We start from the raw sequence: 14,107 nt of genomic DNA on the forward strand, positions 1-14,107 counted from the left end.
TGCACTGTCTTGATTGTTGTAGCCCTTGAATCACTTATGTCCTATTACCAGCTGGTTTGGGCTGTTACCAGATATATAAGCCTAAGAGTCCATTCACTATTCTTGAGTAGGATCTGATTTTGGGTCATCAAGTGTGTGGTGCAGACTGTCTCCTATCCACCTAGCGGAGTAGTGGTGAGAGTTGTGTGCACCAGATTCTAGTAGCAGCAGGGGTTCACACTCCGGGGGGGGTGGGGCAGGATGCTGACAGGCTTCCCCCAAGTGTCAGTGAGGTAGGTGTGTCTCTATTCCTAAAGCACTTTGGTGGGTGGGCTCTGCAGCTGTACCTTAGGCACCCAATGCAAGTACCTCTACAGATTGGTAGGTGTCACCCTCCTTAGACCCCTAAAGCAGGAGGCTAGGTGGTCTGGGGGGAGCTTCAGCCCTCCGTTCCCTGTTGTGGGTCAGTGAGGGCTCTGTTGAATACGCAGAGATATCAGACCTTGGAAACTTTTCTTTCTGGTAATCCCCTAAAACAATTACAGTCAGATCCCTATCAGAAATGCCTTTGCATTATAATAGCCACCTTGTTCCCTGTAGGGATGAAAGCCCAAGACTGTGGATCACATATGTTTGGCTGGAGCTGGTTCTGTGTTTTTAGTCCAATTAGGGAAGGATTTTTGGTCCCTGGGTTTTTTGTAGCTGCTTCTCTCAGCCAGGAGAATGGGTTAGGAAAAGACCAAAAAAAATAAAGAAAGAAAAACCTCAGCGCAGTTCACTCTCTGGCTCAGAAAATTCCAATGTTAATGAAGCCACCTGGGAAGGGGAGGGGAGGGTTCAGATAAATAGGAGAGAGTAGCACCCCGGAATATAGACAAAGTTACTTATCTTGCTTGGGATGACTGTTTTATCTGAGATTCCTGAGGGACGTGTTGACTGTGTCACTGGCTGGGTGGAGATTGCCCCCGAGGGTCAGGCCCGTGTGCCGTGCTTGTGCTGTCTCAGAAGCTGTGGTCAGTTCCTCTGCTCCCAGTCCAAAGCACAGCACCAAGGTTCCCCGGCTGGGACGCCGCACTCCTGGCTCCAAAACCAGTCACTGCCTCCTGGTGACTTCTCCTCCTGTCAGCCATGTTGCTGCGCTGTCTGTGTGCACTCGCTAATCTTCTCCTGAGGTCACTTCTGGGGGCTAGGGCTGCGTCCCCTGTTTGCACCATCTTAGGATGCTGTGCTCAGCTCCCTTGCACCCAGTCCAAAGCCCAGTGCCAAGGTTTCCTGACTGAGATGCTGTTTCTAGGCCCTGAAATCAGTCGCTGCTTCCCCGTGGTTGTTCCTTTTCAGTCTCTGTCACTCAGGTCAACTCTTTGGATCTGTGTTTTATGGACAGGGTTTGTAGATTGTCATGTATGTGATCGATTCACTTTTTTCTCTGAGTCTTTGTTGCAAGAGGGATCCGGGGTAGCTTCTACCTAGTCAGCCATCTTGGCCCCGCTTCCTGTTTAATCTCTTTTATATCGCAGAAGAGAATGACCCTACACTAATCATGCATCATTAACATAACAAAGACAACGCTTTACCAAACAGGATTTGAATCACCCGTCATAGAGGTTAAGATTTACAACACATATTTTTGGTGGAAACAATTCAATCCATGACAGACCATCCTTTGGCCCCCCAAAATTTATGTCCTTGACACGTGAATTCCAGGTGCCTTCTTTAGGGGAAAGCTTTCTATCTCTGTTGGCTCTGGAGGAAGGCACTTTTCTCTTTTGAGCTTCTACTCCTAGGTGGTCTTTATGTGGCTTGGCATCTCTGTTCCCCCATTTTTATTTCCTAGTTTGCTTGTTTAATCTCTTTTATATCTCTAAAGAGATTGACTCAAGATACACCCTACACTAATCCTACTTTGTTAACATAACCAAGACAACCCATTCCCAAAAGGGATTATAACCTCAGACAGAGAGGTTAGGATTTACAAAAATATCTTGGGAGGCACAATTCAATCCTTTCTTTTCCTTTTAAATTTCAATATAACTCAAAGTTTCTTTAATTTAAGCATAACCTGGAGTCACTGTATTTGATGGTGTTATTAATCCCTCTCAGCTGCCACAGAAAATGGGATCGTGAGACATCTCCTCAAAGATTTCACAATTTTTAAAAAAACAAGTAAGCAAATTCTTGTTTCCATATAATTGCTCCCTGACCCCCATTTAATATAAGATTATTTTCAACATGATCTTCCTGATTCCAAATGCAGTGCTCATTATACTCAAATAAATCTACATAAAATTCTTTCATAACATAATGAACATTTTTCATTCATAATGCTTCATCACTTGAAAGTTTTGACCAATGTCTGTCTTATCTTCTACATGGTAAGTGCCAGAGGGAAGGGCATACATTCATCTTTTTCCAAAAATGTATACCTAGCACTTGGCACAGTATTTTTCCATTTTTTTAGTGGGGTGAGTGGTAAATAAACGAGTGAATAAATGTATATTCTTTTGCAACCGAATTTTGTTTGTCCCCATTTCCTCTCATCCTAGTATTTGTACTGAAGAACTCAATTCCTTTTTATTAGATTGAGTAAATGCTGTTTTTGCCTGTATCATTTGAAATATTCCTCCAATGCTTTGAAGACGTGTCTTTAAATCACAAGAGTCTGTGTAGTACTTGAAATTATTTTTAATAATGTGGAATGTGTTTGTCTATATTTATCTTTCATATTCATGGTTCTTTTAAACTAATTTTAAATCTTTAAAAACCTGTTTATTTGTTTCTTCAACTGAGATGTTTATACTTGATAGAATAATATTTTGATGTCTTTAATATATAATATACTTTTGCAAGGTTTCTACATAAATTAACTTACTGATCTGATATGTAAATCTATTTGGTTGAACTGTACTAGTAAGGTGGGTATGACAGTAAAGTGCTCTTGGTCTTGGCTGGATGCCAGGATGTGAAACACGTTAGCATCTACTCTAGCTGAGGGGAAGGGCAGTATGGATCAACACCACTAAGTTCTCCACTGTCACCTGCTTTGCAGCACAATCACTTTTATCCTCTATTGCTGAATGGAGCTGGCTTAGAAAAGACTTCCCTTAATGTTTGCTCTGTAATTTTAAAAAGTCTTTCTTCTTAGCTGAAGGTAAGTGCTTGGTACTTTAAGTGCATACTCTAAATGTTTCCACCAAAGTGTTTAGGCTCCCAGAAATCACAGGTGCAAATCCAGATGGGGTTAACTCAAAAAGTAGATAAACTGTCTTACATGCAGCTTATTTTGTGGTATTCTTAGGAACCAAAGCGAAGCCTTTACTTTGTTGACCTTTAAGATTCAAGATCAATTTTCCTAATAAAAAACAGGCCTTTGCACGATTTCTGGGAAGTCACTGAAAACCTTTACCAACTGAGACACGAAATTATATGTCCCAGTCGCCCTCAGAGGAATGAAGTTTATTAGTTGACAGGAAGACACCAAGAGCAATATTTGCTTTCTTCCCCAGTGGCAGCGGTCTTTAGAAATGGTGAGCTCATTATTCCTGCATACCTGTTTGAACATTCAGAATGTTTGAAGCACTGCACATGTTACTATATGCTGGAAACTGAAGGAAGTATGCTACACCTAATTGAAAGATGATAATGATTGCTGTTATTAGCTGCCATTGAGTGGGCCCCCGGCACATGGGGGTCCCATGCATACCAGCTTTGGACCACTGTAATCCATAGGGTTTTCTTTGGCTGATGTTTGGAAGCAGATCTCCAGGGGTTTTGTCCTGGTCAGTCTCAGACTGGAGGTTCCGCTGATACCTGTTCAGCATCATAACAACATGCAAGCTTCCGCTAACAGGCAGGTGATATTGTGCTTAAGGTACCTTGGCCCAAAATTGAACCCCAGACTCCCACGTGAAAGGTGAGAATTCTACCACCTATCCACCACTGCCCTCAATAGGGAGAAACTATTTTCCATGCATATATACAGTTTCAAAAAAAAACAAAAAACTTTTATTCCGAATCTATATAGGAATCTTCAACTTAGTATTAAGAAGACAAATAATCCAATTTAAAAATTGGCAAAACACTTAAGCACTTCACAAAAGGAGATGATCATGACCAAAGAGCACATGAAAAGATGCTGAAAATTATTATTCAAAATTGTAAATTAATATTAAAACCTCAGTGAGATGCCCCTCATAGTGTGCACAAATAAGAATGGCTAGTATTAAGAGGCTGAAAATTCCAAGTGTTTGCAAGGATGTCAAGCAACTGGAACTCTTATGTGTTATGGGTGGGAATGTAAAATAGTATAGCTACTTTGGAAAACTCTTTGGAAGTTACTAATTAAGTTAAATATTTACTTGCCTTATGATCCAGCAATTCTACTCCTAGAAATTTACGTGAAGGAAAGAAAACCTATGTCCAAACAAAGAGTTTTACATGATTGTCCAAGACATCATCATTTGTACTAGCAAAAATTCTGGAAATAAACTAAATATCCATCAGCAGACAAATAGGTAAGTAATTTTTATATTCATTGAAACGGAACACTATGTAGCAACAAAAAGGAATGGTCCTTTAATGCAAGTAACAAAATGGATGGATCCCAAAAACATTAAACTAAATGAAAGAAACCAGATGTTTATCTGAGTTTCCTGAACAAGAAAATATAATAAAAGATGACAGCAGATCAGGGTTTGTTTCAATCTAGGAGTGGAATGGAGGGATTTACTTTAAAGCAAAATGAAGGAATTTTTTTTCTTAAATTGTACTTTAGATGGAGGGTTTGTAGAACAAACTAGTTTCTTATTAAACAGTTAGTGCGCATGTTGTTTTATGATATTGGTTTACAACCCTAAGACATGTCAGCACTCTCTGTTCTTATCCTTGGGCTCCCTATTACCAGCTTTCCTATTCCCTCCTGCCTTCTAGTCCTTGCCTCTGGGCAGTTGTGTCCCTTTACTCTCATTTTGTTTTATGTGCCTGATTAATCTTTGGCTGAAGGGTGAACCTCAGGGGGAACTTCATTACTGAGCTAAAAGAGTGTCAGGGAGCCATACTCTCAGGGTTTCTCCAGTCTCTGTCAGGCCAGTAAGTCTGATTTTTTTTTGTATGAGTTGGTATTTTGTTCTACATTTTTCTCCAGCTCTGTCCTAGACCCTCTATTGTGATCCCTGTCAGAGCAGTCAGTGGTGGTAACCAGGCACCATCTTGTTGTCCTGGACTCAGTCTGGTGGAGGCCATGGTATTTGTGGTCCATTAGTCCTTTGGACTAACCTTTCCCTTGTGCAGTTAGTTTTCTTCATCCTCCCTTGTTCCTGAAGAGGTGAGACCACTGAAGTATCTTAGATGGCTGCTCACAGGCTTTTAAGACAATAGATGCTACTCATCAAAGTACAAAGTAGCACATTTTCTTTATAAACTGTTATGCCACTTGAGCTAGATGTTCCCCAAGACCATGGTCCCAAAGCCCTCAGCCTGGCAATTCCGTCCCTCAGGGAGTTTGGATATGTCTACGAGGCTTCCATGACCTTGCCTTGTACAAGTTGTGCTGGCTTCCCCAGTATCATGTGCTGTCTTACCCTCGGAATGAAGGAATTTTTTGAAGTTCATGGAAATGTTTTATATCTTGATTGTGGTGGTGGCTTTATCAGTTTCTATGTTTGTCAAAATCTTTGAATTACTTATTATAAATTAATTTTTATTTCAAGAAAGTTAATTAAATTTTAGAAATGCATTTATTATGTAAAATTATTTGAATAAATTTTACTATGTAACACCTAACCCAACCATACTAACAATTAAGAATTTGTTTTTTTCTGTGTGATAGGCTAATTAATTTGCATTCAAACACATAATTTTTTCATAGTTCTAATCATGAGTTAGAGTCAATTTTGCATTTGGCTTAGTTTTTCTTACTATTTTTTGATTTAGCTCACAACTTTTATAAATATCTGTTTCACATATTGAATAAGAATCCATTAAGCTGTTGTTGTTGTTAGGTGTTTTGAGCCAGTTCCAACTCATAGCAACCCAATGTACAACAGAAGGAAACACTGCCCGGTTCTGTGCCATCCTCACGATTGTTGTTATACTTGAGCTTATTGTTACACCCACTGTGTCATTCCATAGATTTGAGGTCTTCCTCTTTTTCGCTGATGCTCTACTTTACTAAGCATAATGTCTTCTCAAGGGCCTGGTCCCTAATGATAACATGCCCAAAGTATGTGAGACAAAGTTTTGCCATCCTCACTTCTAAAGAGTGTTCTGGCTATTTGTCTTCCAGGACAGATTTGTTTGTTCTTTTGGCAGTCCATGGTTTATTCAGTATTCTTCACCAACACCATGATTCAAAGGCATCAATTCTTCTTCCGTCTTCTTTATTTATAATCCAGCTTTAGCATGCATATGACGCAACTGAAAACACCATAGCTTGGGTCAGGTGCAACTTATTCCTTAAAGTTAAGTCTTTGCTTTTTAACACTTTAAAGAGGTCTTTTGCATCAGATTTTCCCAATGCAATGTGTCGATTTTTTTTCCTGACAACTGCTTCTGTGGGCATTGATTGTGGATACAAGTAAAATGAAATCTTTGACAACTTCATTTTTTTCTTTGCTTATCATGATGTTGTTTATTGGTCCTGTTATAAGAATTTTTGTTTTCTTTATATTAACTTTTAACCCACACTGAAGGCTATAGTCTTTGATCTTCATCAGTAAGTGCTTCAAGTTCTCTTCACTTTCAGCAAGCAAGGTTTTTTCATCTGCATATTGCAAGCTGTTAATTAGTCTTACTCCAGTCCTGATGCCATGTTCTTCTTCATACAATGCAGTTTTTCAGATTATTTGCTCAGCCTACAGATTGAATAAGTATGGTGAAAGGATACAACCCCGACACATATCTTTCCTGATTTTTAAACCATGCAGTATCCCCTTTTTCTGTTCAAATGACTACCTCTTGGTCTATGTACAGGTTCCACATGAGCATAATTAGGTGTTCTGAAATTTCTATTCTTCTCAATGTCATCCATAACTTGTTGTGATCCACGTAGTTGAATGACTTTGCATAGTCAATAAAACCCAGGTAAACATCTTTCTGATAGTCTCTGCTTTCAGCCAAGATCTGTCTGACATCAGCAATGATATCCCATATTTCATGTCCTCTTCTGAATTCAGCTTGAATTTCTGGCAGTTCCTTGCTGATGGACTGCTGCAGCCACTTTTGAATGATCTTCAGCAAAATTTTATTTGCATGTGATTTTAGTGATATCATTTGATAATTTCCGCATTCAGTTGGATTACCTTTCTTTGGAATGGGCACAAATATGGATCTCTTCTAGTCAGTTGGAAACACTGGTGGCACAGTAGTTAAGAGCTATCACTGCTAACCAAAGGCTGGCAGTTCAAATCCACTGGGCACTCCCTGGAAACTCTATGGGGCAGCTTACTCTGTCCTATAGGATCGCTATGAGTCGAAATCAACTTGACGGCAACAGGTTTGGATTTGTTTTGGTTCTAGTCAGTTGGCCATGTAGTTCTCTTCTAAATTTCTTGGCGTAGACAACTGAGCGCTTCCAGAATTGCATCCATTTGTTGAAACATCTTAGTTAGTATTCTGTCATTTCCTGGAGGATTATTTTTTCTCAATGCTTTCGGTGCAGCTTGGACTTCTCCCCTCAGTACCATTGGTTCTTGATCATATATTACTTCCTGAAATGGTTGAACAACAACCAATTCTTTTTGGTGCAATGACTGTGTATTCCTTCCATCCTCTTTGATGCTTTCTGCCTTGTTTGACAATTTCCCCATAGAATCCTTCAATATTGCAACTCGAGGATTGAATGTTTTCTTCAGTTCTTTCAGCCTGAGAAATGCTGAGTGTGTTCTTCCTTTTGGTTTTCTAACTCTAGGTCTTCGTACATTTCATTATAACACCGTACTTTGTCTTCTGGAGCCACCCTTTGAAATCTTCTGTTCGACTCTTTTACTTCGTCACTTCTTCCATTCACTTTTGCTACCTTACATTCAAAAGCAAATTTCAGAATCTCTTCCGACATCCATTTTTATCTTTTCTGTCTTTATGCAGCTCTTTCTTTTTTCATGTATGTTGTCCTTAATGTCATTCCACAACTCGTTTGGTCTTCAGTCATAAGGATTTAATGAGTCAGATCTATTCTTGAAATTGTCTCTAAATTCAGGTGGAATATACTCAAGGTTTTACTTTGGCTCTCGTGGACTTGTTCTAACTTTCTTCAGTTTCAACTTGAACTTGCATATGAGCTATTGATAGACTGTTCCACATTTGGCCTCTGGCCTTCTTTTGACTGATAATGTTGAGCCTTTCCAGCATCTTTTTACACAGATATGCTCAATTTGATTCCTGTGTATTCCATTTGATGAGGTCCACATGTATAGTCACCATTTAGGTTGTTGAAAAAAGGTATTTCCAATGAAGAAGTCATTGGTTTTGCAAAATTTTATCATGCAATCTCTGAGTTGTTTCTATCACCAAGGTCATGTTTTCCAACTACTATTCCTTCTTCTTTGTTCCAACTTTCAAATTCAATTACCGGTGATTATCAATGCATATTTAGTTATTATTCTCCATTATGTTATGTACTAAAATTGGGCTATTTTTGAACACTAATTTTTAAATTTTTTTAACCTGTTAAAAATAACTTCATGTTCCAAACTGGAAATAATTCAAATTTCCATAAAGTGTATAATGTATAAATAAATTTTAATATATTTAGCAAATGGAGTACTTGATAAAATTAAAAAACAAACTACTGCATTCAAAAGATATATAAATGGAACTTAGGGAGAGAATTAACATTCAAAAAGTACATTTGGATGAAGTTGAAGAATACACAAAATTAAGTATTGGAATGAAAATCACCACCACTTGTCTGTCAGTTTGTCATACTGTGGTGGCTTGTGTGTTGCTGTGATGCTGGAAGCTAGACCTCTGGTATTTCAAATACTAGCAGGGTCACCTATGGTGAAGGTTTCAGTGGAGCTTCCACACTAAGACAGACTAGAAAGAAGAACCTGGAAATCTACTTCTAAAATAATTGGCCACTGAAAACCTTATGAATAACAGTGGAACATGATGTGATACAGTGCTGAAAGGTGAGACCCTCAGGTTGGACGGTACTCAAAATACGACTAGAGAAGAGATGTCTCCTCAACGTAGATTCCACCTTAATGATGTAGATGGAGTAAAGCTTTCAGGATATTCATTTACTGATGTGGCATGACTCAAAATAAGAAGAAGCTGTTGCAAACATCCATTAATAATTGGAATATGGAATGTACAAATTATGATTCTAGGAAAATTGGAAGTTGTCAAAAATGAAATGGAATGCATAAAGATCACTACCCTAGGCATTAGTGAGATGAAATGGACTGGTATTGGCCATTTTGAGTCACACAATCATATGGTCTACCACACTAGGAATGATAAATTGAAGAATGATATCTCATTAATCATCAAAAACAACATTTCAAGATCTATCCTGAAGTACAACACTGTCAGTGATAGGATCATACCATATGCCAACAAGGAAGGCCAGTTAATACAACTATTATTCAAATTTACACACCAATCACAAATGCCAAAGATGAAGTGCTTGAAGATTTTTACCAACTTCTGTAATCTTAAATTGATCAAACATGCAATTAAGATACATTAATAATTACTGGTGCTTGGAATGCAAAGATTGGAAACAAGGAAGAAGGATCAGTAGTTGGAAGATATGGCCTTGGTGATAAAAATGAAGCTGGAAATCACACGATAGAATTTTGCAAGACACACTTATTCACTTGAATTTTTTTTTTTTTGGCAACATAAATGGTGTCTATACACATGGACCTTACAGGATGGAATACACAGAAATTAAATTGACTGCATCTATGGAAAGAGACCATGGAGAAGCTCAATATCATCAGTTAGAACAAGGTCAGGGGCCAACTGCATAGCAGACCATTAGTTGCTCATATGCAAATTCAAGATGAAGTTGAAGGATATTAAAACAAGTCCACAAGAGCCAAAGTACAACCTTGAGTATTTCCCATCTGAATTTAAAGACTATCTCAAGGATAGATTTGACACACTGAACACTCATGATTAGATGAGCTATAGTATTTTACATGAAGAAAGCATGTCACTAAAAAAATAAGAAAGAAAAGACAAAAATGGAAGTCAGAAGAAACTCTGAAACTTGCTCTTGAATGTAGAGAACCTAAAGTGAAAGGAAGAAATGATGAAAAAAAAGAGCTGAACAGAAGATATCAAAGAGCAGCTTGAGAAGACAAAGTACAGTATTTTAATGAAATGTGTAAAGTAAAGATCTAGAACACCAAAAAATGGAGAACACACTCAGTATTTCTCAAGATGAAAAAAGTGAAGAAAAAAATTTGAGTTGCAATATTGAAGAATTCTGTGGGCAAAATACAGAACAATGTAGTTAGCATCAAAAGAAGATGGAAAGAATACACAAAGTCACTCTACCAAAAAGAATTGGTTGATGTTTCAGGAGGTAGCATGTGATCAAGAACCAATGGTACTGAAGGAAGAAGTCCAAGATGCGCTGAAGGCATTGGCAAGAAACAAAGCTTCAGGAACTGACAGAATACTAATTGAGATACTAATTGAGATGCTTCAACAACAGGATACAATACTGGAAGCACTCACTTGTCTATACCAAAAAATTTGGAAGACAGCTATGTGGCCTACTGACTAGAAGAGATCCATATTTGCACCCATTCCAAAGAAAGGCTATTCAACAAAATGCAGAAATTATCAAAAAAATCATTAATATGACATGCAAGTAAAATATTGCTGAAGATAATTCAATAATGGTTGCAGCTCTGTATCAGCAGGTAAGTTCCAGAAATTCAAACCAGATTCAGAAGAGGTCTTGGAATGAGGGATGTTATTACTGATGGCAAATAGATCTTGGCTGAAAGATCCAAGAGGTAGTCATTTGAACAGAACAAGTGGACACTGCATGGTTTAAAATCAGGAAAGGTGTGCATCAAGATGGTATCCTTTCACCATACTTACTCAATCTCTATGCTAAGCGAATAATCATAGAAGCTGGACTACATGGAGAAGAATGTTGTGTTAGGATTGTAGAATGACTCATTAACAGCCTGCAGTATGCAGATGACCCAACCTTCCTTGCTGAAAATAAAGAGGACTTGAAGCTCTTACTGATGAAGATCAAAGACTACAGCCTTTAATACAGATTACACTTCAACATAAAAGAACAAAAACCCTCACAACTGGGCCAATAAGCAACATTATTGTAAATAGAGAAAATACTGACTTTGTCAAGGATTTCATTTTACTTGGATCCACAATCAATGCCCATGGAAGCAGCAGTCAAAAAATAAAATGAAGTATTGCATTGGGAGAAAACTCTGGTGGCGTAGTGGTTAAGTGCTAAGGCTACTAACCAAAGGGTCGGCAGTTCGAATCCGCCAGGTGCTCCTTGGAAACTCTATGGGGCAGTTCTACTCTGTCCCATAGGGTCACTATGAGTTGGAATCGACTCGACGGCACTGGGTCGTGGGTTTTAACTGCATTGGCAAATCTGCTGCAAAAGATCTCTTTAAAATTTTAAAAAAGCAAAGATGTCGTTCTGAGGACTAAAGTGCACCTCACCCAAGCCTTGGTATTTTTAGTAGCCTCATCTGCATGGGAATGATTTACAATGTATAAAGAAGACTGAAGAATTGATGCTGTTGAATTATGATTTTGGAGAAGACTATTGAGTACACCATGGACTGCCAGAAGAACTTATAAATCTGTCTTGGAAGAGGTACAGCCATAATGCTCCTTACAGTCGAGGATGGTAAGACTTCTTCTCATGCACTTTGGTCATTTTATCAGACGGGGCCAGTCACTCAAGAAGGACATCACACTTTTTAAAGTAGAAGGTTAGTGAAAACAGCAAGACTCTCAAGGAGATGGATTGACACAGTGGCTGCAACAGTATGTTCACATACAGCATTGATTGTGAGAATGGCTCAGGACCTGGCAGCGTTTCATTGTGTTGTTAAGTGGGTTCGCTATGAGTCAGAATCGACTTGATGACACCTAAGAACAACAAAATGAAAATCAGAGAAATGGTTATCTCTGAAATTTTTTTTTTGATTGGCAAAGGGAATAAGGGAGCTTTTAGTAGTATTGGAAATACTCTTTATTTTGACCTGGGTGGCAGTTATGTGAATGTGCATATATGCAAAAATTCACCAAGTTGTAACTTTAATATTTGTACATTTTATTTAATTCTGTTATACTTTAGTATAGAAGTAAAAATAATAATAAAAAAAACAACATAACTAAAAATACTGCATTATAGAAATAGTTCTTCTCAGCCCAGATATGTGTTGTAAATTTTGTTCTGATTTTTTCCTATTTCCTTATGACTTATTTCCTGGATAAACACCATAATTATTTTTATAGTTCTTTACATGATTTTGTCTTTATGCTCTTGTTTTTTTGACAATATTGTTGGGTGCTAATCCAAAATCCAAAATATCACATATTTTGTTTCTTATAGTAAGTGGACTCAGTTTGGCATGTAGAATTTATGTCTACTGCCGTATAGATTTTCCCAGTCACGGTTCTAACTAGAAACACTTCTTCAGTGTTGATGGGAACAATGTTCAATTCAACCATATTCTGATTTTCTTTTTTTCTTAAGGATGACAAAAGTGACATCTAGATAAATGCTCCTTTTTACTGGTGGGAGAGAGGCTAAGTGCTTTTTTGAAGCTTTTTCCTTTTGAGAAGAAAGGGGGAGTGAATGACTTTGATAGAGTTCGTGGGGGATGCGCTGATTGCCTTGTGCTTTGGGAATATTGTTCATGAAAAGAATTGCTTTTGCCAACACAGCCAAGTGCTTGGGGAGTATTCTGAATTCTTTGTCAGAGTTTTGAGTAAGTCACTCAAACCTTGACAGTAGGGCTAGTAAAAGGCAAGCAATTTATAAATATTTTTGTGCTGATCCAATTCAATAATATGAGCCCATGTTGAAACAAGGAAGGCATCGTCATTCTCTAACCACATATTAATGCATGCCTACTATTTCTAGTTCCATGATATGAACCCAGAACTCTGAAATCCATAAATGATAGTTGGAAAAGCTGGGAAATTGTGCTAAAGCCTAAATACCCATTAACGGACGAATGGATTAAAAAAAAAAAAAAAAAAAGTGACACATACATACAGTGGAATGCTACTGAACCAGTAAGAGAAATGAAGTCTTAATACATGCGACAATATGGATGAAGCTTGAAGAAATTATACTGAGTGAGATAAGTTAGCCACAAAAGGGCAAATATTACATGACCTCACTTACATTAAAAAGACAAGAACAGGCAAATGTATAGAGACCAAAGTTTGTTCGTGATTACCAGAGGTAGGAGGGAGGGAGAAGAGGGGTTTATTGCTTATGGAATACTGAGTTTCAGTTTATGGTGATGGAAAAACCACATTGATTAAGGGCAGGATTACATAGTCAATGAATACATTTGCTGTTAACCAGTTGTACACATGTAAAAAGTTGAATTGGCAAAAGTTGTGTGATAAATGTATTTACAAAAACAACAACAAAAAAAGAGTAGCTGTTGAGGCTGCTTATATACAACCAAACACCTGCTGGGATTTGGTTCCTTGGTTTTGTGGTTTATGGCCATGGTTTTATGGGACATCCCAGTTAGCAGACCTAATAACATGTTCAGTGATTCCGTTCTACTTCCTAGCCATTATGTAGTATCTGGTGCTTTAAAAGCTTGCAAGCAGCCATTTAAGACACAACAATTGATCTCCATTCACCTGGAGTAACAGTGGAATAAGAAAAGTCAGTAATACGAGGAGGAAATGGAATGTGTATTAATTGCCTCCATGAACGACTGCCTCCTTTGCCATGAGACCAGAAGAACCGGATGGTGCCCAGCTACCATTACTGAACACTTTGATCAAAGATTCTTTAGAAGAGCCCTGGTTAAAAGGTGGAAAATGTAGAACAGAATTTAAAATTCTCATGGAATACAGATTTTATGGACCCATGGCGGCTGAATTAACCCCTGAAACTACTGCCTTGAGGTAATGTTTAAACCTT

General features: G+C 38.1%; 1 long non-coding RNA gene across 1 annotated transcript in view; it reads left to right on the forward strand.

The window, feature by feature from the left end:
* The window catches only part of LOC126058880 (uncharacterized), a 62,108-nt gene that overhangs the window by 24,920 nt on the left and 23,081 nt on the right, over positions 1-14,107 (forward strand). Inside the window, exon 2 of the long non-coding RNA XR_007513320.1 lies at positions 4,351-4,490. This is a non-coding gene — a long non-coding RNA (uncharacterized LOC126058880). The remainder of the gene's footprint in view (positions 1-4,350; positions 4,491-14,107) is intronic.

The sequence above is a fragment of the Elephas maximus genome, chromosome 15, assembly GCF_024166365.1.
Source record: "Elephas maximus indicus isolate mEleMax1 chromosome 15, mEleMax1 primary haplotype, whole genome shotgun sequence".
NCBI classification, from domain to species: Eukaryota; Metazoa; Chordata; class Mammalia; order Proboscidea; family Elephantidae; genus Elephas; species Elephas maximus.